Genomic DNA, 24,433 nt, shown 5'->3' on the forward strand with positions numbered 1-24,433 from the left:
TCTTTAAAATTTAGAGGAAAAGATTCAAAATTTGGTTTCCCTCTTATTTCAAAAGCTAGTGACTTTTGAGTGCTTTTTAAATGAAAAGATTCTTTTTAATGTCCAAAACGGTTTCCATTTTACCCCATTAATTGCTAAATGGCTGTGATAATAACACCCATTAAAGTAGCAAAACTGTTTCATCTCCCAACATTCACAGTTGTGACTGCTGGAAGAGAAACGTTCAAGGCTCTTAATTGTGGCTTTTCTCAACATTAATACCCATAAATGGTGGCTCTTTCCAACAGACACTTTGGTGTTTATAAAAGGGAGAAGAGAACACAGTCTGGGTCTCAGACAAACATTTTGAGGTGGCTTTTGCCAACCGGAAAAAGGGTTCTGTTTTCTGGTTTTCCATCATCTCATTCCGTTCCTTCCGTGTCTGAGTACAATTCTAAGGCAGTTTTGGGTGGACCAGTCACCGAGTGCACACGTGGATTGCAACCATGTTTGGTTATTTTATCTTGGAGCGTCGGTTTGCGGATCCCGGTTGCACCGGTAGGGGCGGATACGATTCTTAAGGAGAGTGACCGGTGACACGACTCAGCTTTCTCTTCCTCAAATTTGTTTTTTTCCAAACTTTTTTCCATCAAAAGAGATAAGTGCAATTTGTTTTCCATGTTTTATTTCAATTATAGTTTGATTTACAATACATGGATTTTTGGCTTCGACTTGCACTGTTTTGGGATCGAGCAACATGTTTTCGTTTCAAGTAACGTGTTTTGGGTTCAACTAAGCCATATATCATTCTTTCATTATTTGTTTATAAGATCTGTAGAAATCTGATCCGTCTATTTTATCCAACAGTCTTAAGAATCATATTTGAGCTTCTTAAGTTATGAATTTTTCCAACAACAGTACATGAGGATTTTCAACATTGGTCTATGAATAAGAGAAAACATTAACTTTTTAAATTTTGCTTGTCTACGAAGAAAGCCCCATCTATCAGAGTTTCACATTCAGAAACCACAATATAAGGTTTTGAGGTCACCCTTTTCTAAGAGAAGACATGGTGTCATTATTCCAGTGCATGAAGTAAAAGACAGCTTCTTGAGTTTTGACCCATTAGGTCCATTGAATATAGATTAGAGAGCATTAGAATTTGTTTCACACAACTTGTAATGCTCATTCTGAAACCATGACTCTGTGATTGAAAAAAGGCAAGAAAGTTTCAAACGCTTATACGCGGAAGAAATGTTTCAAAAAACCCAAAATTATATGGAAAGAGTGTGTTTTGGTCATCCAAAATCCGACAACAAGTTCCACTTCTCATCCTCCGGATCTTCAGGGAAGAATCTAGGGTTTCGAACGAAGAATCTAGGGTTTCGGAATTCGACAGAGACGCACGTGCGATCCGAGAGAGGGCTCTCAAGCGTGCGGAGGAATCTCTGAAAGGGAAAACAAAAACCCTAGAGGAGAAGGTGTACAGAGGAATTAATGGATACACAGATTATAAGGCTGGGTTCAGAAGAGAACAGACGCTGGCTGGCGAGAAGGCGGGTGGGGCCACCCACGGCCCGCTTAGGGCTTCGGCGCACATTAGGACGTCGATGAGGTTTCGATTACCAGCCGGATATTTGTAAGGATTATAAAGAGACTGGTTATTGTGGGTTTGGGGATTCGTGTGTAAGTTTATGCATGATAGAGGGGATTATAAGTCTGGATGGCAGATGGAGAGGGAATGGGAGGAGGCTGAGAAGGTGAGGAAGAGGAATTTGGCGTGGATGGGGCGGGAGGAGCGGGGTTGAGTGATGATGAGGAGGAGGATGATTCATTGCCCTTTGCGTGTTTCATATGCAGGCAGCCATTTGAGGATCCTGTTGTTACCAAGTGCAAGCATTATTTCTGCGAGCATTGTGCTTTGAAGGTATGGATTTTTGACAAATTCATGATTTTTGTGTGAGTATTGTTGCTGTGCACTGGGAATATATCTTCTAATATTAGGGTTTTGTTTAGGTTTGAACAATCAGTTTCTATATTTTTTTGTGGAATCATATTATATCTGCAATATCTACCCTTTTATATCAACACGTATGCTATTATTGTCTAGTTCATGTAGTATAAATTATGAGTAGCAATTCTTCGGTTCAGTTCCTCTGGTTATAATATACCAACTTTGGAATACCTATCATTGCTTTATCTGTAATTTTGGTGTACCAAGAACACAAATTAAAGGCCGTCAAATTTCTGGGTGTGGAATTATAGTGGGTGCAGCCATGCAGGTCACTTACAAGAGGTGATGTATTGCAATTCCTATTCTGAAGGCACCATTGCGTGAAAGTGATGGATCAAACTAGTTTGATCGTAACCATTCACCCTAGGGTGGGTAGTGGATCCAACCTTTGGTTACTAAAAAGTTCCATCCCTAGTGGAGTGATGAAATCCAACCTGTAACACTAATAAATCCATTGACAAAAGTTCACCCAACAAACTAGTTGTCCCTTAAGGGGGATGATCAGGGAGTGTAGGCATGAAATTTCTTCTAGTAATGGATGGCGACTCAAGCTCCTAGAAATAGGAATTGGAAGTGATAAGAATGACCTTCTATCAAGTTGATGGGGGTCAATGTAGGCTAGTAGTGTCATAGACTTGCTCTTTGATATCCTCATAGCGCTTCGATTGGTTATAGTGGTTTTGATAAAGTGTATAGAAGGAAATTATCGAGCAGTCCATTTTGGACAGTTGGATTCTTTTGGAGGATCATACATAGAATGGACTGTTTTTTTTTTTGAATGATTACATAGAATGCTGTAAGGGTCCCCTTATGTTATACTTACGACCTCCCTATCCTTGAAAAGTCGGTCATGGTTTTCTTGAGGAATGCTTTTCTAAATAGTATTGAAATGTTGAACTTTCACGTTCTCTTCCTTTGTGTTCTTAATTATTAACCAAAGAAATGAAAGGATGCAGCGATGGCTACATCCACCTTTTGTTTCCCTTCTCAAATTCTCAAATTTTGGATGCCTTATATGTGGTATGTGTTTGGCTTTATCGGGGCCGTTCATTTAGTCGATCATACAATGGGACAATGTACTATGTTGTAGAACCGATGATCATATCTCGTTGAACAAATGAGGCCTCTTTTAAGCACTTCCTTCTATGAACATTCTCCTTGCAGGCATTGATCAAGGGTTAGGCTCATCCATTTGATGTGGGAGAAGACACTGTACATGGCTCTGTGGTGGCCGTCAAGATGAATGGCCTGACCATCGCAGACATATACCACTTGTATGGTGGCTGGAAAGTGAGAATTGGGAGAACCAAAAATTGCGAACCTCTTATTTGTATTATATATGACCTAAGGTTATGATGAAGATCATGTGTCCTATCATCATAAAAAACCCACAGATGTCGAAGGGGTCAAGGTCAATAAGAAAGGGATCCAGATGACTACAAATGGTGGTGTTAGAAGTAGATCCTATCCTTGTCCTTTTGAGCTAAACTTGTCAGTCAGGAATGTAGTTGTTTTAGGAAATTTACTTTTATTGAATTTAAAAATGGTTTAGGGTGGTTTAAACTTTTAAGCAAGGTCTATAAAAAGATACATGAATAGTATATTTCTATAAAAACCTAACCATTTAGGAAAATAAGAATTGTTACTCCCTCCTTAGCAGGCCCTCCACGGTATGAATCTCAATTTATAAGATGAGATTGCATAATTGCAACAACTAGTGGAAAATCTTGATGACAAAGTGATGCAGCACCGTGAAGAAAAATTGAGGAAAGGGGAGAGAAATAGACGAAATGGGATAGAATTAGAAGAATAGGGGAAGAAGAGACGAAAATAACCTGAAGAAGAGATGAAAATAACCTGAAGAATAGACGAATTTAGGGAGAGAAGAAAAGAAATCAGAAGAGAGAAGAAGAAAACCAAAATTAGAGGGAGAAGAATCTTTATTCAATAGCAATAATCATCAAAAGTTTACAATAAAGCTGTAAAGAGGTCTATAAATAGGCAATTAACGACCTAAAAGATAGAAACCTACTAAAATAAGAATTCCTAAAAGACTAAATTTCCTAATCCTTATACTATATATAAAGCGAGAATCATGAGTTAAGTTCTTCCACTCTTTTGCATTAATTCCTTCTGCATCCTGTACATCTTTGCCTTAATTCCCCATGTATTCCCTTTCTTTGTTGTGTTTTTTGGTCATTTCCGCCTCTCCCATGCCTCTGCAGATACTTCCAAAAAAAAAAAGAGCCAGATGCACCCTGCCTTAATGCTTCTTTGTTCGTATCTTGCCACCTGTTTGGCTTCCTTTTATCGAAACTATCTTTATTTATGAGCAGTGATAAATTCACCCCCTTCTATTACAATATTCACCTCTTGTTTTTCAAAATCGACTGTACAGCCCACATCAGAAGATGATCCAACCCGTCCATTTGATGGGCCACAATGTAAATAGGTTGTGCCCCAAAAATCATTTCCATAGGATGATCCTGGCCATCCAATCTATAGAGGTTTGATTATATGGAGTTTTTCTATATATCGGAGGGCTAGGATCATCCTATGTGAATGATTTTTGGGGCAAAACCTATTTAATTTGTGGCCCATCAAATGGACGGTTTGGATCATCCTATGGTGTAGGCTGTACAGTCCATTTTGAAAAATAAGGGGTGAATATTGTAATAGAAGGGGGTGAATTTATCACCGCCCTTATTTATTGCTTCATTCACCTAAATCCTAATCTTTCAATTTGTGGATGTTTATATACATACAATCAATTTTCTTCTCTATTTATATACACAATGATTCTCAATGAATCAAATCTTAATAAGGCCCTGTTTGTTTGAGATTATGACAACCAATTGTAAGCACCAAACCAATTATTGTAGGGGTGCAACTTGGGTCGGGTCGGGTTGAGCTTTTGCTAAAAAATGAATAGAAATCAACCCAACCCGATTTCAAGGTACAAGCTCAACCCGAATTCCGAAAAATCGACCCGAGTTGCACCCCTAAATTATTGGACTCAAAATAATGTTCAAATTCTACTCAGTTTCACACTCACAATCGGTCGTCACAACTCATAATCTCAAACGAACAGGGCCCAAGTGATTGGTTTGTGACTAAAACTCAACTAGGTTCATCTATGATAAGAATTCAATTTGACCAACAAACGAAATGAAAAATAACATTTTCTGTCGACCGCAAATCTACTGTCTCTTCTACTCATCTCTTTTTTGCTTCCATTCCTTATCATTCATAACAACTCCGCCCCCGTAAAGAGATAAGAGGAGACCCGGCCCTGCTTTTCAACTATTGCTACTTGCAGAAGATCAAGGCATTTCTCAGAAGAAAAAAAATCGTCTTCTTTCCGTAAAACTCAACTTATAATTGTTTGATTCACTTTGTTGTTTCGATTGCTTTTCCCTTGATTCGTATAAAAAAGGCTGAAAATCATGTTTCTGATCTAATTTTTTTCTATATGCAGAGATTGCAAATCATGTTTCTGATCTGAGTTTTTCTTTGTGCTGAGAAATTATCTTCTAAAGAGGGGAGAGTCCCTAATTTTCAAGAGAGGAAAGATCCCCAAATCGACTCTTTAATTGTATTCAAGTTATAAGTGTATTGATTTAATGGAGGAGAAATAATCTAAATTAAAGAGTGATCTGGTGCATAGCCATTGATTTTAGTGATTGATGTATTAACTATCCATCAATTTTGCTGCTGGAGCTATAATTAAATTCCAAGCTGATAATGAACAACAAAATATGACAAAGAAAATGACTCTTTAATATGACAAACATTGAAAAAAGTATAATTGTATGCATGAAACTGTTCAAATATTTCTCAACACCAAATTGTTGAAAGACAAATATGAAAGATGGTAATTTGTTTCAATATGTTATTTGATGATTACAGATACCCAATGCGAGAAATGAAATTTGTAGTTTTCAGGTGCTAATAATGGGGAATATTTAAAAATTAGTGGTTTCTTTTTAAATCTCTCCTGTATTGGATGGTAATTCCACCATCAGTCGTTGCCATAAGCAGACTTAGCAGTCTTTGACCATTTTCATTTTGAAAGTGTTTTATCTTAGCATCCTGCAGCTTTGACTACTTTCGCATCATGGGCTTCTAGAAACGTATGAAAGTAAAATAAATAATGGAGTGCAAAGAAACACTTTTTGCAATGCCAAAGTTGTTTCCGTGGCTAGAAACATATGTATCCAATTAGAGATCACATCTAACGGTTTGCTTGACTCAATCACAAAAGATAGAATTAGAGAGAAAGGTAATAGAGATAATTCGAGTAGGTTCACTCATTTTACTGATGCAAGCCATAATGCACTCCTAATTTGAATATCAGTTGAACCTATTGCAAATGGGCTGATATTTTTGATTATGCAGAAAATCCTACTATTAGCTAAGAAATCTCCATCCAACTCAAAAATTACCATTTTGTTCAGGATTCAACCTCCATATGAGATGAGATACAAATTTATTAAGAACTATCAAATCTTGATAGACGGGTGATTTAATTTGCTTGTCCTCGACGAATAAAAATTGGTGTTGTTAGGCTATATTTTTTCTGAGGAGGGGTTGTCTTCCCTTTCTTCACATGTTGAATTTAAATTGGTGGCCATCTTGCTCTGCAAATGATAGAATTTATGATGTCGTGATTGATGAGGAGGTTGTTGGACTTGTAGGGCCACATAGACGTAGTGCTAAAATCCTTTATGTGATGCTGGATTGGATGTTCAAAGAACAAATTAATTTTTTGATTCCTTCAAAATATTGATTATTTTGCTTTTCCTTTCATTTTTTTCGAATGGTGTTGCTTTTCTTGTATAATATAGTTTTTTGCTTAAATTAACAACTTATTTTTTTTACTTTTAAAGTACTTAATTACATAATAAAATAAAAAATATTTTATATATTATTCTAATTCTGTGATAATATTTTATTCCTTTGACAGAATAAAAGAACAATAATCTTTCAGTAGTAATATTTGCACTACCATGTTATAATAATGAAACAAAATGAGCTTGTATTTCGTTTTCAACTGACTCTAAAGAGCAATAACAGTTGACAGTTGTTTTAAAAAAAAGGACAAGATTAATTAGTGCAGTTATCAAAACATGATAGTTCCAATATCAGTACTTTAATATTTACTTTTCTTGCTTTTGTGTGTTTATCTCTTTTTTGTATATCTTTTTTCCCCGTGTATGCTATTTTGTTGACAGTTATAGTTATGAATTTTGATTATATCCCTCTCAAGGGAGCTTTGATCTGTGCTTTATTTGTTTGGATGGAATAGTTTAACAACTCTATAGTATTCATTGTCTATGCTGGATGATTCTATTAATTAGTGAATTTGTTCGGTTAGTGTTTTTATATTTGACTGAACTGAGTTGAGATTAAACATACATCTAAAATTCTGTCCATAGTGTAAGCCAATAACTAAGTCTAGGTTATGACAAAATGCCCAACAGATGACATCGGATCACTCCCCTTTGGCCTTTAAAACCCCCCTTCAAATCTTCAAATAGCAAATGCAGATGATGCAAAGTTGAGACCAATTTTCAGTCCAAAGTGAGGAATTGTTCAAATCAATGTTCAACAAATAATTCTGCATGATGTATTAGTCAAACCGTGTTAGTCAAAATCTATGTAATGAGCTTAATCATATATAAACTTTCATTGTTTTTATCAACATATGTAGTTTCAACAATAATTTTCATTAGAACACAGGTTTGTACATGCTTTTGATAGATGTACTTTTGAGATTGCAACTGCACTTTTGTGGCTCCTCATATCTCATGCTTTTTTGTATCGTACATTTCAAAAATTGTATAAGCTCCGTACTTGTCTTTGTTGGTTAAAGATTATTATTAAATTCATATGCAGTAGATCGGAATAGTTCATTAAGACGCCGCACGTGCGGTGCACGTGCCTTTTTACTTGTTCTAAATAACATGGAAAATAAAAGCCTAAAAACTAGATAACATCCTAAAATAAGAATTCCTAAAAGACTAAACTTCCTAATTCTAAATAACATGGAAAACAAAAGCCTAAAAACTAAATAACATCTAAAAACATGTAAATAAATACTAATGGGCAAATATGCCACTTATTTGGCCTAATATCTGCATCACAAAGTTAGGTGACTCAACTAACGTTGCACCGATGCGATGATGACGCACAATAGCCTCTAATACAACACCTAATCATCAAACTACTAATCGGTCAGTAGATCAAACTCAGATCCAATATGAGCCGATCATAGGAGGATTTATTTAGGTACTCAATGATCCCCAACAGCATGAATCAGGTCCAATTTCTCCAAGTTCCTTTCTTAGTTGGGAGCAATTGGGGACAGCCATGTGGTGGGGACAGTGATCGACTGATGAATCAGGCGAGATAGATTGATTTTTCTAAACTGAAAAGGAGGAGTGCAATTTCTTTCGGTGAACAACTTGAAAAGAATCTATGGAGATGGGTTTTGTCAGACTTGCAAGAACTTTTGGAGTGATCCAACTTATGATGTTTATGACGACGATGATGAATATCTTGCTTTCTTGCTATTCCAAGAGATTACATTGGGAAATGAAGGCATCAATAAGGATAGAGTTCATGTTCGAGATTGAGATGCATATCGATCGTGTCTGATGTTGAGATCGAGATCAATATGAAGGTCAAGGACATCAATCTGATGACCAAGATGGAGCAGTGGTGGATGCATTGTTTGATTCTTAATGGTTGAATTCAAGGTCCAATTCTCTCCAAACAGGAGGGGGGGGGGGGGGGGGGGGGGGGAGGTTGATGAATAAGTCCTGTCATATACAAAAACTGACAAACATCAAAGGGGTCAATATCAGTAAAAAAAGAGACCTAAGTGGATTGTACCAATGATGATGTTCCAAGTGGCCCCTATCCATTTCCGTTTGGCTTGATGTTTTCTAGTCATGGCCATAATTATTTGAGAAGGTTTTTAGTGTAATCAAATTGAATTCAAGAGTGAGTTTAGGTTGGATTAAGTGGGTCTACAAGAAAATGTAAGTAGTGTTTTATGTTAAGTTGTTTCCAGTTTGGAGATGGTTATTTCTGTCTATATTTAGGAATCTATAGGAGAGTCCCACTACACATTACCTACTCATCTATTCTGTTTTGGGAGGATAGATGAGTAGGTAATGTGTCCTATTTTTCAAGCTTATCCGAGTCTCTTTAGGTTAGCTAAAAGTAAGGGGTCTTTATTTTCTTCTTGTGGTGTATGATCTCAAGTGAAAGATAATAAAGGATATTAGGTTAGGGTTTTGACGAATTGGGCTTCATGAAATTAAGGTTTCAATGGACTAAAGGATGGGATGTTAAGGTTTAAGAAATAGGACAAGCGAAAGGGATTGAATGGGGTTCGATTGGCTTAGGGTGCAGGTTGGTGGTTTTAGCTGATTTTTGCTAAACTATGATGTCCGAGTGGTAGGGAATGAAAAAAAGAGAGGGTCCAATTATGGGAAATAGTTGATTAAAAAGAAGAAAAAAAAGTCATCTAAGGTTTAGTGATGTAGAACACTTTCTAATTTTTTTTGTAGATTTCTTTCTAAGCTAGAATTTCTAATTTTAGATAATTTAGGATCCTTGATGGATTAGGATTTGTAAGTATCTTAGAGAGATTAGGAAACAAAAGCTCTATAAATATGGAGTTGTACATGTAAAAAGTAGATCTTGAATTGAATAAAATTTATATTGCTTCTTTCCTTGTGGATTCAAGGTTCTCGTCTTGTGGATTGAAGAGTTTTTATCAAGAAGACGGTGTTCTTCTACCAGGTTGAAGGCGGTGATCTTCGCCTATTCCGCACGCTTCCGCCTAACAAGCAATAATAGAGGAACGGAAAACTGGAGACGAGAGAGGAAACTTGCTACATGCTAGGGTTCCAAGCTTCATGCCTTGAAGAAAGCTTCACACCTTCGACCGGTTTGAGAGAGATTTCAAGAGTAGCTGTAAAACTCTCCACTTATTTCGGATAGCAGAATTACAATGACTTGTATTGTCTTTCTCTGTGTTTCCTCTTACACTACTCAAAACAATTCAAACTTTCAAACTCCCAAAGTAGGACTTCAATACCCAGGATAACCCTAGTCAATCTTTTACCATGTCTAGACAGACACAATCTTGCACTGTAAAACGACCCAAAAACATAATAAAACTGAGGAAATGTAATTCCATTTTCAAATGAAAAATGTAATGCCCAAAATACCAAAAACACCCATGTGTTATTTTTTTTCCATACATCAAAAAATGACGCGAAAAATTTATGCACAAACCAAAAAGCAATGGCTAAAATACCAAACATGGAATATCAAATAAAAGAGATTTGGCAAGATCGATTGCCCAAGTAGTCAACCCCCACTCAAGCTAGAGTATTTACATTGTATAAGCCGAGCTTGTCACAAATGTAATCCACCCGAGACCTTCCCAAAGACTTGGTGAAAACATCAGCCAATTGATCTCCTTTGCAGACATGAGAAGTACAGTTAACTCTACGTTGAACCTTTTCTCTGATGAAGTGACAATCTACTTCAATGCGTTTAGTCCTTTCATGGAGAATAGGATTAGTAGCAATATGAACCATAACCTGGCCGCCACAAAATAGTTCCTAGGCAAGGGGGTCTTAAATCCAATTTCAGACAACAAACACTTCAATCATGTAAGCTCACATATATTATCAGCCATAGCTATGTACTCTGCTTCTACACTAGATCAAGACACACAAGACTTTGCTTCGTGCTCCGTCAGGACACAAGGCTACCTCTAACAATTTACAATGACCGATAGTGAATTTTCTGTCAGAAAGAGATCTTACCCAATCTTCAATATTTAAGTGCACATGCTCTCGAAACAATAAACCATGTGAAGAAGCACCTTTTAAATACTTCACAATATGAACAACTTCCAATGGGGGATAATGATGGAAATCCATAAATTGGCTCACCATACTGCAAATGAGATATCCAGCCGAGTCACTATTAAATGATTCAGCTTATTGAATAGCCTCCTATATTTGCTTGGGTTTTTCAAGCAAGTCTCCTTTTTTTGGTAGGTAAGCTGGGATTGAGCCGCCGACCTCTAGGTTGAAGAGCAAAGCTTTTCCATTGAGCTAGTAGGCTCAATCCAGCAAGTCTCCTTAATCGGCGTACAACTTCACGTTAGGATCCATAGGATTATCAACTGGCCTGGATCGTAGTAATCTTGTGTCCTCTAGCAAATCCAAAATATAGTTGTGTTGTTAAAGAGAAATATTATGATGAGAAATGCCCAAGAAATATCTCAAATTTCCAAGGTCCTTAGTTTGTAATGTTGGAGAAACTCTGTCAACTGTTGAATTCCAGTACTATCATCTCCTAGAATGATTATATCACCCACAGAAATAACTAGTCCAATACATCTAGTCGCTGACCGTTGAATAAACACATTATGATCATCATGATCATCATCGAAGGTTTGGAAGGAGAGAGGATGGATTCGAGTGAATGAGTGGTTAGTCGGATACAGTGCGGCCAAGAATAATCAACTGTAGGCATGGCAGCATGTGAAGGTCAGAACTCCAGCTTTGGCATAAGGAAGGAGACTGCAGGCGACACTCTTTGGGATCAGGAGGATCAATGCATAACCTGCAATTTCTGGAGTGCGATGGTAGCAGGTGGTCTGAACCAACACTCATGTCTGGCAGCTTTATAATAAAATCACTACCATCTAAAAAAACATTAAACATCTACCAATAATAACAGTTCTAGTGACACAGAGCCATCTGTGAATCTTCACAGAGCTCACTTGTCTTGAAGGGTTGCAGCTGAAAAAAGGTTAGGTTTCTGGAGCCCAACTCACTGAGCAAAACTATGCTTTGGTGCATGGTGAAAATATCTGCAATTTAACATCTATCGATCAGCCTAGGGAAAATGACAGTGCAATACAAAGAAGAAGCCAAAACGAACTGATAATACTAACTCATTTGATAATAATGGAAGAAATCTTGAACATGTAAACTAGAATATACCTTTATCAGTATCTAGCAAACCTTGCTATTCAATCACTCTTGATTATAGCCTTATGTCACTGTCTAGCAGATCTGGTCATTCCATATTAGTCCCTGTCACGATAGTGAGAAAATGCAAATAGATGTTTTTAGTGTTAACTCCAGTCAAAGGGTCTGTCTCATAGAAAACAACGCCAAAGTGTCCAAGAAGCAGCCAACATTGAATGTCTGCTCTTCCAGATGGCCACCCCTTTGTTTTCTGCATGTCCTCCGGAGAGAGCTATGCATTAGGGAAATTTCTATTTCTGAGAGTTACATAATTATTCCTTGGCTTCATCTTATAGTAAAATACATGTCTGAATTTGATTTCAATTCTTAAATTGACAAAAGAATGTTCCTTAGATGACCAAATCACCATCCATTTTTTCTGAGTAAACTGCACATTTGCTCTAAATGGCTAGCTTAAGTTTATTTTGTTATTTTAAAATCCCAAGGTTCATTTAAGCCAAATTCAAAATTGGAGAATCATTTGGGATGGATATCCGTTTTTATCTTCATTTAAAACTCTGTTCCGCTTTATCTTCTTTCCTGCTTCAGTATAGTAATAGTGTGCCTATTCAAGGCATTTCCATGCTGCATGGGCTGTAGAAATTGCCCGCTCAAAGTGCACAATCTTTTGGTCGCTTTTAACATGAGTTTGTTTCTTCCAAATTAAAAAAAAAACATGAGTTTGTTTCTAAGAAATGCTATCATCCTGAATTTATCACTATAACCCAAAATTCTAAGCAGGACAACTTTCACCAAATTGGGAGAATCCGATGTGCTAAATACGGTACTTGGTTATCCCCCTTCGACCATAATTCTAAGTTGGAGTGACTGCATGAACTCTTTGCCCTTTTGTTTGTATTTCATTGGGATTGTAACATATGTCCATATTATTCACATCTTGTTTTTATAACTCAAAGTTTAAAATTCATTAAGTTGCTAATTTCCTTCCCTTTGCCTGTCTTTATCTATTTTTGAAATCTGATTGTGTTGCTTTTGGACCACAGCATCACTCGAAGAACAAGAAGTGTTTTGTTTGCACCAAGCCTACACTGGGAATCTTCAACACTGCTCATGAGATCAGGAAAAAGATGGCAGAGAAAAAATAAAGGGTCAATGGGTTCACTTCGCTTCCCTCTGCGGTAACTTTATTGACATATAATCTTTGTCTACATTATGTTCTCCGGTAGCTATTCAACTAAGTGTTTTACCATTTGAAATAGGGTTTTTATTCTTTTCTTATGCGTTCTCCATTTTTCCGAATGATAAATCTAGGGTTTTTGGAATTGAAAATCTAATCATGTTATTTTTGTAGTTTACTTAACTGTGAACTGGAAAATTTAGAATAGATGAGTATCTTTGAATTTAAATGAAAAGATGAGTTCCTTTGAATTTAACTTCTTGACTTTGGTGTTTTGTAGAATCCCTTCCAACCATCAAACATTGGTATTTTTGTAGTTTACTTAATTGTGAACTAGAAAATTTAGAAAAGGTTGAGTTTACTTAATTGTGAACTAGGAAATTTAGAAAAAGTTGAGTCTCTTTGAATATAAGTTGTTGCCATTGGGATTTTGTACACACCCTTCCAACCATCAAACGTTAGTGTATATTTATGACAAAAGCTAATATGCAGAAATAAATTGGTGTATATATTATTTTGAGTGGTATAAATTGGTGTATATTTATGATATTACTTCTTTAACTTTACCCTTTTCAATCATTTTTATTGCATCTTTTTTAGTAACAATCTGCCAATTACAGGTCAATAGCTCTTTCATTTGGTTCGTTTCCTTTTTTCTATTTGAGAAGTTTAGACTGTGATTAGTAGGTAATTCTTCTGGAATATTTATGTATATTTTTCTCTATTTCCCTTTTTGAACTGTGCATTGCATAATTTTCTTTTATAATTCGGACAATTCACTGATGTATATTCCATGGTGAATCTCTTTAAAAGGCTTGAGATTATCTGCAATTCTCTTTGCTATTCTTTTTTTTGTAGGTAAGCTGGGTTTTTTTTTGTAGGTAAGCTGGGTTTGAACCTGCAATTGCCTATGCTATTCTTTCTGTACACCTCCTACACCCAGGTGGCTATTTTTTTGTCTCAAAGATTTAAATTATGGAGTTGTAGAGCAACTATTCCATGCATGGGTATGCTGCAAGTGTTAATACCCATTATTTAAAGAGTTTTTATATGGTGCCCGACCGTCAAGTCCCGTGTGGATGGCGGTACCTCCTTGATATTTGATCCAACGGCAGCCCACTTTGTAAAAGGCTGCTGTTGGATCAAATATTAAGGGCTGTACTTTTGATGTACCACCCGCAAGAGACTTGACGTTCGGGCACCATATAATTTCTCTCTTATTTAAATTATTGGTTTGAACCTGCAATTGCCTTTGCTATTCTTTCTGTACACCCACAACAAGGTTGCTGTTTTCATGGCCTCAAAGATTTAAATTGTGGAGTTGATATATCAAGTATTCGATGGATTGTCTAATTGTTGGAACTGTGGGACTCACCTTTTATGGTCAATGGGCCCCATCTAAGTTGGTTGTGACCCCAAAAATCATTTCCATAGGCTGATCCTAACCCTCCGATCTGAATGTTAGAGGGTTGATCATAACCCTCTTTAGATCGGAGGGTTAGAATCAACCTGTGGAAATAATTATTGGCGCACAACCTATTTAGGCTGTCGCCCATCTAATGGACGGTTTGGATCATCCTATGGTGCGGGCCATACCGTACTTTTAATAAAGTGAGGAGTGCCTCGTCAAAATACAGTATAGTGCTGATAACATTTCCCTTTAGAAGATGGCGATATTTTAGGATAGGAGATATCATAGAGAATTGATAATACCTGAAGAGAGGAAAACTTAGAATACAGAGAATTTAGAAAATAAAACTCACTATCTCTTTTATTGCTAGAATTCCTCAAGATACGTTCTTTCTTTCTTTTTATTGTTTCTCTTCTCTTTCTTTCTTTTTATTGTTTCTCTTCTCCCTTCAAAATTTCCGGCTCAGAGGAGTTTTCATTGCTAAATCAATCCAAAGGGGAGTCTCGGTCTGAACGAGTCATGAAGTTTTTAATGGTATTAAGAAGAGAAGCTCTGCGGGAATATGATGAGAGAGAATCAAGAAGTGGTGGTTTAAAATTTCCTAAGATACATAAAGATTAGTGTTAGTTTGAGTGAGTATTTTCATGGTATTACACTCCTGCTTCTACCATTCTTATTCACTACCAAAATCATGTAAGCACTATTTTTTGTATGGAATAATCATACTCCTATCTTTATTTTAAAATATTTTTATTAAGTGTAGAGGAAATATTTTGAGGTTTGTTAAAGGTGAGTATATGGGTTCTTCTATAACGATGATTGGAGATAATATCTCTTCTTTCTGTCTGCACATATTATTTATGGGTTTTGCTAAGCAATTTTGTGGAAAGCCATTTTGGCATGACTCTTTAGTGGATTTTGACATTCTGTTAAGGGCCCGTTTGGATACCTCATGCATTTGTATTTTGATTTTGGATTTGAGTTTTGGATACAAAACACATCAATCATCTTCATGATCATGTTTAGAGAGAGAGAGAGAGAGAGATAAGATCTGTTGATCTAGCGGGCAGTATTTAAGCATAACCCTAAGTCAGGTGATCAGATCCTTTGATATAGTGAGATTGGAAAGTTTTTCAAATCGATAGGGTTAGTTACCAATTTTTTTTAAAAGTTGCCCCCTTGAAATTAGGGTTGCCCTTTGAAATTGGGAACTCTTTTTCAATGAAATTTGAGATTTTCCCAAGTCCATAGGTTTAGTTACCAATTTTTCTCAAAGCTGTCAACTTGAAATTAGGGTTCCCCTTGAAATTGGCGAATTTTTTCCAACTCTGATAGGTTTAGTTGACAATTTTTCTAAAGTTGCTTATAGTTGACAATTTTTTTAAAGTTGCGACAGCCCCCCACCCCACACACACTTTCTTCCATACGTTTAGTTCTCATTTTTCATTGTAAAGTTCCTAATATCATAGGGTTTTGTTAGCAACTCTCTCTCTCTCTCTCTCTCTCGATAATAGGGTAAGGCGTTTTTGGATTGCCAGAATTTCCTTGAAAAGTTCGGAGAGGAATTTTTTCTATAATTTTCTACTATTTTACACAAAAAAAGAAGAATTATTCAACCAACCCTATTCAACTTCTACTTAGGAGGGAAATTTTCCAAATCATGGAAATAATCAATCATCCAAAGAAAATAACTTCCGTCAGAAATATTTTTCTTGGAATCCAAATATGGCCCTCAGGGAATGTCACCTTAGCTACTTAAGTAATTATGTGATTTTATATGTTGGGTGCACCTAAAGTAGTTTTCAAACAGTACTGTGGGCACACTGATCCTTGTTCGAAAATTTTGGGGTCAAGTAGATTAGTTCAACAATCTATTCAATATGTAATCAGGAAAGATGAAATTAAAATTACCCTTGGTGATCTTGAAAATAAGGCACATTATGTAATAACGCTACCCTTAAGATAGATTATCGCCGTATCCAAGCGGGTTCTCTTACGACATATCTCCAGGATACAACACCACTTCCTTTGTCTTTGACGATGTGTATGCACCGGCTCGACCTAGCGAACAATGGTTGATGAGGAATAAATTGCCCACTTAAAAGAAAAACTTGCAAAGCTTTGAAAAGATTGAAACTTGCAAAGCAGTGCTCAAGAATAGAATGAACAGAACGTTCAAGAAGAAGAAATTGTGTGTTTGTAAGCGAAGAGGAGAAGTTGTGTCTTGTATACAATGTTGATGTGTTTATATTAACACTCTCCAACGTCTCTCTCTAGAGAACAAGCAGTCAAAGGCATATAAAGATGGCATTGTAATGATGAAATTGCAACCGTTTGAAATTTGATTCACATAAGACAAAAGAAAAGGCTTTAAAGACAAAGCATTAAAAGCATTAAATGATTAAAAAATCCAACAATCCCCACATGAATCAAAATTCAAATAAAAAAAGGGCAGTGATAAATCGACTCCCCATGTGTCTATCTCTCTCCTCTTTCTCTCTCTAACCTAGAGCAGAGAGAGACACATGGGGAGTCGATTTATCACTCCCCTTAAAAAAGTATGGGCAACTTTGAAATATCATGCAATGGGTGAAGGTGGCTTGTGGACTTGACCTCCACTAAGTGTTTATATATTCAAGTCTATAAAAGTTTCAAGTGAACTACGTCTTAAACTAAGTACCTTGAGTAATAGACCATATATTACACACACGATATCAATAATGTAACCGTATTCTATCGGGGTTGCACATTTTGGCGCGTGGATCCTATTTCTTGAGTATTAGGAAGATTGTCTTTATTGGAAAGACATAAATCATAAGATCCATATAACAGTTGTGTTGTGTCTTGAATAGAAAGCCAAACGTCAACCAGAATCAGTGTTGCCATTGTGGCTTTGCTCTAGATACGGTGATAAATAGAAATGAAATAATCAACTAATGCGTTGCTTTGAAATGTTGTATTATATACATGAACTTCATGTCATAATCGTCATTATACAACTCTTCTCAACACATGGCTTGTGGATCAAGGATCAAACGAATCAAGAGCTTGCACCTACTGTGGACCCTGATCCCGAGGACGGTGAGCGAGGGACACGAGATCCCACGTCAATCCTCTAAGATCTCCACAATGTGAAGGAGAGCTCTACCAAGGAACTCTCGAAATGATGCCACTCACAGCATGGGTGGCGATATAAATGAGATACCTCTCTATTCAAGGACTAGCCCGGAACCAAGATGTACCTATAACAAAAGAAGAGTCGTCATCCAAGGAAGTAGGCCTTGGATCCTATGAAATACTCTGTTGTAACGGATAACCAGAGATACAAAAGTCCGTGCCTGGTGACGAATGGGGAAGGTGTTAAGTGCCTCCAATTCGTCCAAGTGCAAGCACCTGGTCTCTTATGCCATTTTTAATTAATTTCGAAGAGTTTTGGGCGAAAATCATGTGAAATGGGAACGAGTACCCCCGAGGAAACATCTATCTAAGCATGCATGACCCGGGGATGGGCAAAAGAAAATAAACATCCAAATCCTAACTCACCGCATCTAATCATAACCCATCGCATCTAGGAAAGTAGTAATATCTGCATGCACAGCTACAGTTAAGCAAGTAGTATCGCAGATACGACAAACAGAAAAGCAGTAAATAACTACAGCTAAGCATGTGAATGGACAGATAAGCACAGCAGTAAACAGCCAAAGCAGTATAATAAACACACTAGCATGTGAGCCTATGTAAGAGTTAATGCTAAGAAAATAATAATCAATTCCATGCTAGAATAGTAAGCAAGCTAACAGTAGCACATAAGTCAGAGATAAACACACAATGAGCTAAAAGATGCAATGAAAGAAAAGAATCGGAAAATTAACGGTATGTGAAGACCAAAAATACCAGGGAAAAGAAAAGGGAACATACGATAGGCTCAGGGAGCGATTCTAAGGAATCAAGCCCAGCGATGCTAATCTGCTGAAGATCAGACAAGTCTCGTGATCGTCATGACCTATCGTTGGGCTCAGCGAGGATGATCCCTGTGAAGGGGCCACGCTACGTCGTCACGCGTCATAAAACCCGATAAAACGTCGGAAAACCGATGAAAACCGAAAAACCACGATAAAAAAGGGTAATAGAATGAAAAGCAGGCTCCGAGTGACCAGGCAATCACCATCCTTGCCCATTTTGATTTTTTGTTTTGAAAGGTTTGAAAGATTTTATTGAAAAGTTTGACTGAACTTGAGACGAGAATCCCAAGCTGCCTACGTACCCTGTGGAAAGGGATCAAGCCAACGTAGTTCGAAACAGCTTTTCGAAAAACGCTTTTGTTGTTTTTTTATGTTTTTGTTATTTTTGGATTTTTATGTATTTTTATCCCTTTTGATTGAAAGGGGGTTTTGCTCAAGAGGTTGCCGTCCGTCATCGCCTAAACCCGATGAAGTGTTCCCAAAATCGATGAGGATCCCGAAATGTGAAGAGGATCCCAAGGAACGTGTGAAAAGATGAACCCGAAGAAGGAAAGAAATGAATCCCTAACCCTGCAGAAAATTATAATCTCGGAGAGGAAAGAACCTTTAAGTCCTGCAATAAAGGATGGCCTCCAATAAGGGAAAATTCCTAAGCCCATGAGAAATGATGAGATAAGCATAGAGGCATGAATGGCAAAGGGATGGCTCAAGAATCATTCTGTCATCGCCTATCCCGATGAATTCCGAAAACCGGCAAACATCTTAAATAAATCATAAGAACCGAAGCAAGGTTCATAGATCAACCAGAAGTCCAAAGGAGAGAATAATTGTCCTAAGAAGAAAATGAGCAGGTTACCGGTAATTGTCAAGACATGGCAACACTACTTTTAGGAAAGCTGGAGTACGCATTACCCTCTTTTGATAACTACTACCACTTCTCCAAATCAAATGAATAAACACATGCCCCTATCCCCTTTCGAAAAGATTTTCTGAAACTTTAATGCATAGTATGCACAAAACATGCCTTGGATATCAATAGGGGAGCCAATACCCTCACCCTAACACCTGATCTCAATGAAATGAACAAATGGATAAAGTGATGCGCGCATGCGCAAAATGACAATCAGATGACCACCATCTCCTGGGACTCCTACGACACAAACACTCATCCAAACTCCAAACATGAAGATAAAATTGACCCAAAGTGGAAGATGATGGCTGATTTTACAGAATCAACCCGAGCTGCTACCAAAATTTAATTGCGCTTCAATTGAGCATAAAGGTAGTGATGTGATGCCATTACCTTTAATAGAGGTATGCACTAGGCTTGTCCTCTAGCATATTTCAAAGAATGATCCAACACCATAACAATCTCTACAAACAGATTAGGAGAAGGATAAGCAATTTGGGTGACACTTAAAACGTGGTAGCACTAGTATTAATAGGTCAGAGTATAAATGTAGTCACTACCCTATTTTAATAGTCTCAAACCAACTCGACCTGTATCCCCAAATGGCGACAGGAATATGAAATTAATAAGATTGTTACAATAGCCTAGTCCAAGGAACAAATATGTAGAAATTCAATGATACTATTTCTAGTTATCGCATATACCTGAATACAATATTGAGCGAAGTGAACATGGCTTCAAATTCAAGGGCATGAAATATATATACTATCATGCTTCATTCATGCGAATGCCAAACAAGAGGAAGGCTCATGCACAGTTCTAATTTTTGAGGGTAAATGGATAATCAACATGAAAATCAAAGGAACCAAATCCATGGCCAAGGTGAATAATTGCATCAAGTTAGCTTTCCTTCTTTGGTATGACATCTGTCAGGACAATTGCAATTTCACAGGGAAAACTCTATAATGGAGAAATTTATTTTAGCAGGAAGGACAAAATGATTTGGGCAGAGACCAGAATATGGTGGTTTTAATATCAATGAATCACGGCTGATGTCGCCATCATCCAATTCACTTCTTCACATTGACTCATTTTGCTTTTAATTCCCATGATGATCAGTAGAGATGGTCTTAACTCCCAGAATTAACAAAATGAAAAAGGCATGGTAAAGTTTCTTAAGCTAGTTAGGATGTATACGAGAGGCTTAAGAAGAATCAAGATATATCTAGGACAAGAACTCAGTCTTCACCACTCTGCTACCCAAATACACATCAAAACTAAAATTGGGGCCAAAATCACTCTATCCTTCATTGAATCCAGTTCATAAAATACTGAACTAACACCAAGGTTGCTACCATTTTCCTCTAAACTTTAAATATGGGTCGACTACTTGAGAGTTTGGGTTGAAGCTTCATCCAAGGCCCTTGGGCAAGAGTTTAACCTGACCCAATTCAAGGAGCAAATTCTCCCTCAAACTACAACAGATATAGCAACTCTTCCTCTCAAATCATCATGATAACCAACACAAATTGCCACTTCATCTCAAACCCAACGAACCAGATAAAAGTACCATAGAAGTAAGGAACTGAAAGAAGAGAGAGAGTTACCTGAGCTTTCTCAAATGATTTTATGCTTTGGTTGATCCTTCTTTAGTTAAATGAATTGCTGCTCAGAATCACGCTGGAACTAGTACAACAAGAATACCCTTGCTAATGCCATGGAGAATCGCCAATTCCAAGACTTCCTTCGCGCTGGGTTGCGGCTCGAATATCTGAAGCGAATGTAGATGTCTTCAGATATTCTTCTGCTAAAATTCTTGAGCAAAGAACTAGCTCTCACAACGTTCAAAACCGGATGTATGTTGCACAAATTTGGGGAGGCAATGGCGGTGATAAGAGGATCTGATGACGGTGGGGATGGTGATAAACGAGGAGATGTAGAAGTAGGTGGTCGGAATATGAAAGTGGGTTGTAAAAATCAAAGATGGAAGTGGGTTTTGGAGGTGAGGGTGGAGGTAGAAGAAGAGAATGGGGTCTGTTGAGATGTAGATGACCGGAAATAATCACGGTCGGATTCCGGTGAGATTCCCGCCGGAATCAATGGAGGAGGCTGTTAGGAGAAGAGGTTTGATGGTAGATAAAAATGGGTAGTGGCTGTGAGGTAGATGAGAATGGGTTTTGTATAGAAGAGGGTTTGAGGGTTATGGACTTGGGTTTTCGAAGTGGGTTTGGGGTGGAAATGGTTGTTAATGGTGGTGATGGGGTCGGAAAAAATGGTGGTTGGTCGGAGAAGATGAAATTGGGGGTCGATCTCGCTTCCTCTCCCTCTCTGCTCTATAAATTGCAGCCCCTTCTCCCTTTGCTCCTTATTCCCTTCTCTGCTTGTAGCTAGGGTTTTCAAACAAAAATCGAAGAGAAAAAGGTAGTGGCGGTTGAAATGTGTGGGTGATGGGAGGTAGAAAATGATATAGAGGCGGTGGTCGGATGGTGGTGGAGGATTGAGATGGGTTAGGGTAAGGTGATGGTGGAAATGAGGTGGGTTTTAATGGAAGAGGGTATGATGGGTTTTGAAGAAGGGTTTGGGAATTTCAATGGAGGAAGATGAAGATGGCTTGGCCGGATTTGGGGTTCGGATTCCGGAGCTCCGGCAAGATTGCCGAGGAAGACGATGGGAATCTCTTTCTCTCTCTCCTTCTGCTCTCTGTTTCTCTCCTCCCTCAAAACCTCTATCTCCCTGTTTCTGCAATCCCTCTCTCCAGAAAATCTCTTTCCCAAAAAAAATGGTCGACCTCTCTTTCTCATTTTCTTCATGCTTTATAGTTAGTCATTTTCCCAAGCTAATCTCAACCCTCCATTTATCAGATTCTTTTTCTTGGTTGTTGGCAGCCCTTGATTTGTTATCCTTAGCCCTAATTCTATCTTAGAAACCCTAAAACCTACAATGTTCTAGTTGATCTCAGCCCTACACCTCATCTCTTTGATCCAATGGCCTATGCATGTTGCTTGCAAAGAAATGAATGTCAATTTTACTAAATATCCCAAGGATGAGGAGATTTTACCCTCTTGCCACTATACCCTATTTGCCTTTTCTTCTCTTAAAGGAAATGGTATATTGTTCCCTCTCTCTTCTCCAAGCAACCCCAAGCTGGTTGATTCACCCCCCTCCTGCTTAACATGGGAAAGTGATTTAACACACGCACGCTTTGATATTAGCAGCCTCTTAGGGATATTGCATCTAAAATGAACACAATGGGTGGGTACCATTTCGGGTTTTCTTCGCATTTGGGGCCCACTTCTTCGGGAATTCTGGGATTCGGTTTGGAATTTTATTCGACTTCAGGATTTTTATTCGATTTCGGGAATTTTGGGGTCCGGTCAGAATGGGGTGTCTACACCTACATAGAATAACGGTCCTGGATTCCACCATATTGGCCTGAGGAGCGGGTTTACTTTAGAGTTTCCGACATTTTGGAAACTGTCTTTTCCCCTTCGATGTCTACATTGTCTAGCATAATGTCCAAGTTTTCTGCAGTTGAAACAACCATCCTTCTTCTTATTCTTGTCTATCTTTTTGTTACTCTTGAAGTGGTTTCGGTTCTCCATCTTCTTCTTGGTTTGTGAGGCCCAAAGTTTCTATTTGTTCTCACTAGTCTCAACAAGGTTAGCCTTAAAGAAGAGTTCTGATTCTTTGTCATTTTTATCACGATTCTTATGCTCTTCAATTCGGAGTGCCACTAGGAGATCTTCTAAAGATAATTCCTCTTTCCGATGTTTTAGACTTTTTCTGAATTCCTTCCATGAAGGTAGAAGTTAATCAACAATAGTTACCCGGTCATCCATCTTAATTCCTGCCACCAGGATTTCATTCAATAGGAGTTGAAACTCGTGAACTTGTCCAAACTCATGAACTTATTCTAAGACAGATTTTCCATCCACCTTCTCATATCTAAGATAGTTTCCAACTACATATTTTTTCACTCCCGCATCTTTAGTCTTGTGCTTTTTATCTAACGCTACCCACATTTCTTTTGCGGTCTTCATTCCATAGTACATATCATATAAAGAATTTGTCACAGCACTAAGTACGTAACTAGGGCACAAAAAGTCATCATTTTTCCATTTTTGTTTGACGTCGGATTGAGCGGGTTCATGTTCTTCAAGACTAGGTTTGGGTGTGTTCAAGACAGAGGCTACTTTAAGAGTTAATTGCCAAAAGAATAAACGTTGTTGTCAATGCTTGAAGTTCAATCCGTCAAACTTCTCGGGACGAGTATAATGTTGAACTAATCCTATAATCTATCTTAAGATTGTTGGAAAAATTTGGGGTCAAGTAGATTAGTTCAACAATCTATTCAATATGTAATCCGAAAAAATGAAATTGAAATTACCTTTGATGATCTCAAATGTAAACCTCAATCCGTTAGCAAGAATCAAAACAAAAAAAATAATGGAAATGAAGTGGAATTTGAAATAGAGATGAGTGGTAAAGGCACATTACGGAATAATGCTACCCTTAATATAGATTATCGCCTCTACCCCGCTTGGTAAGCAATCGGGTTCTCTTGCGACCAATCTCCGGGAAACAACACCACTTCCTTTGTCTTTAACGGTGTGCACGCACTGGCTCGGACCTAGCAAACAACAGTTGATGCCGAATAAATCGCCCACTTAAAAGAAAAACTTGCAAAGCTTTAAAAAGATTGAAACTTGCAAAACATTACTCAAGAATAGAATGAACAAAGTTCAAGAAGAAGAAATCGTGTAACTGTGAGCGGAAAGGAGAATTTGTGTCTTGTATACTATGTTGATGTGTATATATTAACACTCTTCAACGTCTCTCTCTCTCTCTCTCTCTCTCTCTCTCTCTCTCTCTCTCTCTTAATGTGCACATGTTTGCAAAATAAAGACTAAAAGGAAAAACATATAAAGCATTCAAAGGAATATAAAGAT

General features: G+C 37.6%; 1 protein-coding gene and 1 pseudogene across 2 annotated transcripts in view; one reads left to right on the forward strand and one right to left on the reverse strand.

The window, feature by feature from the left end:
- Window positions 1-1,196: 1,196 nt before the first annotated feature.
- On the forward strand, window positions 1,197-15,500 carry LOC143892161 (zinc finger CCCH domain-containing protein 1 pseudogene; annotated as a pseudogene). The gene is made up of 3 exons (XR_013255438.1): window positions 1,197-1,906; window positions 13,068-13,202; window positions 14,083-15,500. The product of XR_013255438.1 is annotated as a zinc finger CCCH domain-containing protein 1 pseudogene (transcript).
- A 1,077-nt stretch (window positions 15,501-16,577) lies between these two features.
- Window positions 16,578-24,433, reverse strand: part of LOC143874060 (protein RETARDED ROOT GROWTH-LIKE-like) — a 38,971-nt gene continuing 31,115 nt past the window's right edge. The window contains exon 8 of the transcript XR_013248772.1: window positions 16,578-16,673. The gene's annotated coding sequence lies outside the window, so the exon portion shown is untranslated. The remainder of the gene's footprint in view (window positions 16,674-24,433) is intronic.

The sequence above is a fragment of the Tasmannia lanceolata genome, unplaced genomic scaffold (assembly GCF_043159265.1).
Source record: "Tasmannia lanceolata isolate RefF3 unplaced genomic scaffold, GAP_Taslan_0.1 ptg000002l, whole genome shotgun sequence".
Taxonomy (NCBI): domain Eukaryota; kingdom Viridiplantae; phylum Streptophyta; class Magnoliopsida; order Canellales; family Winteraceae; genus Tasmannia; species Tasmannia lanceolata.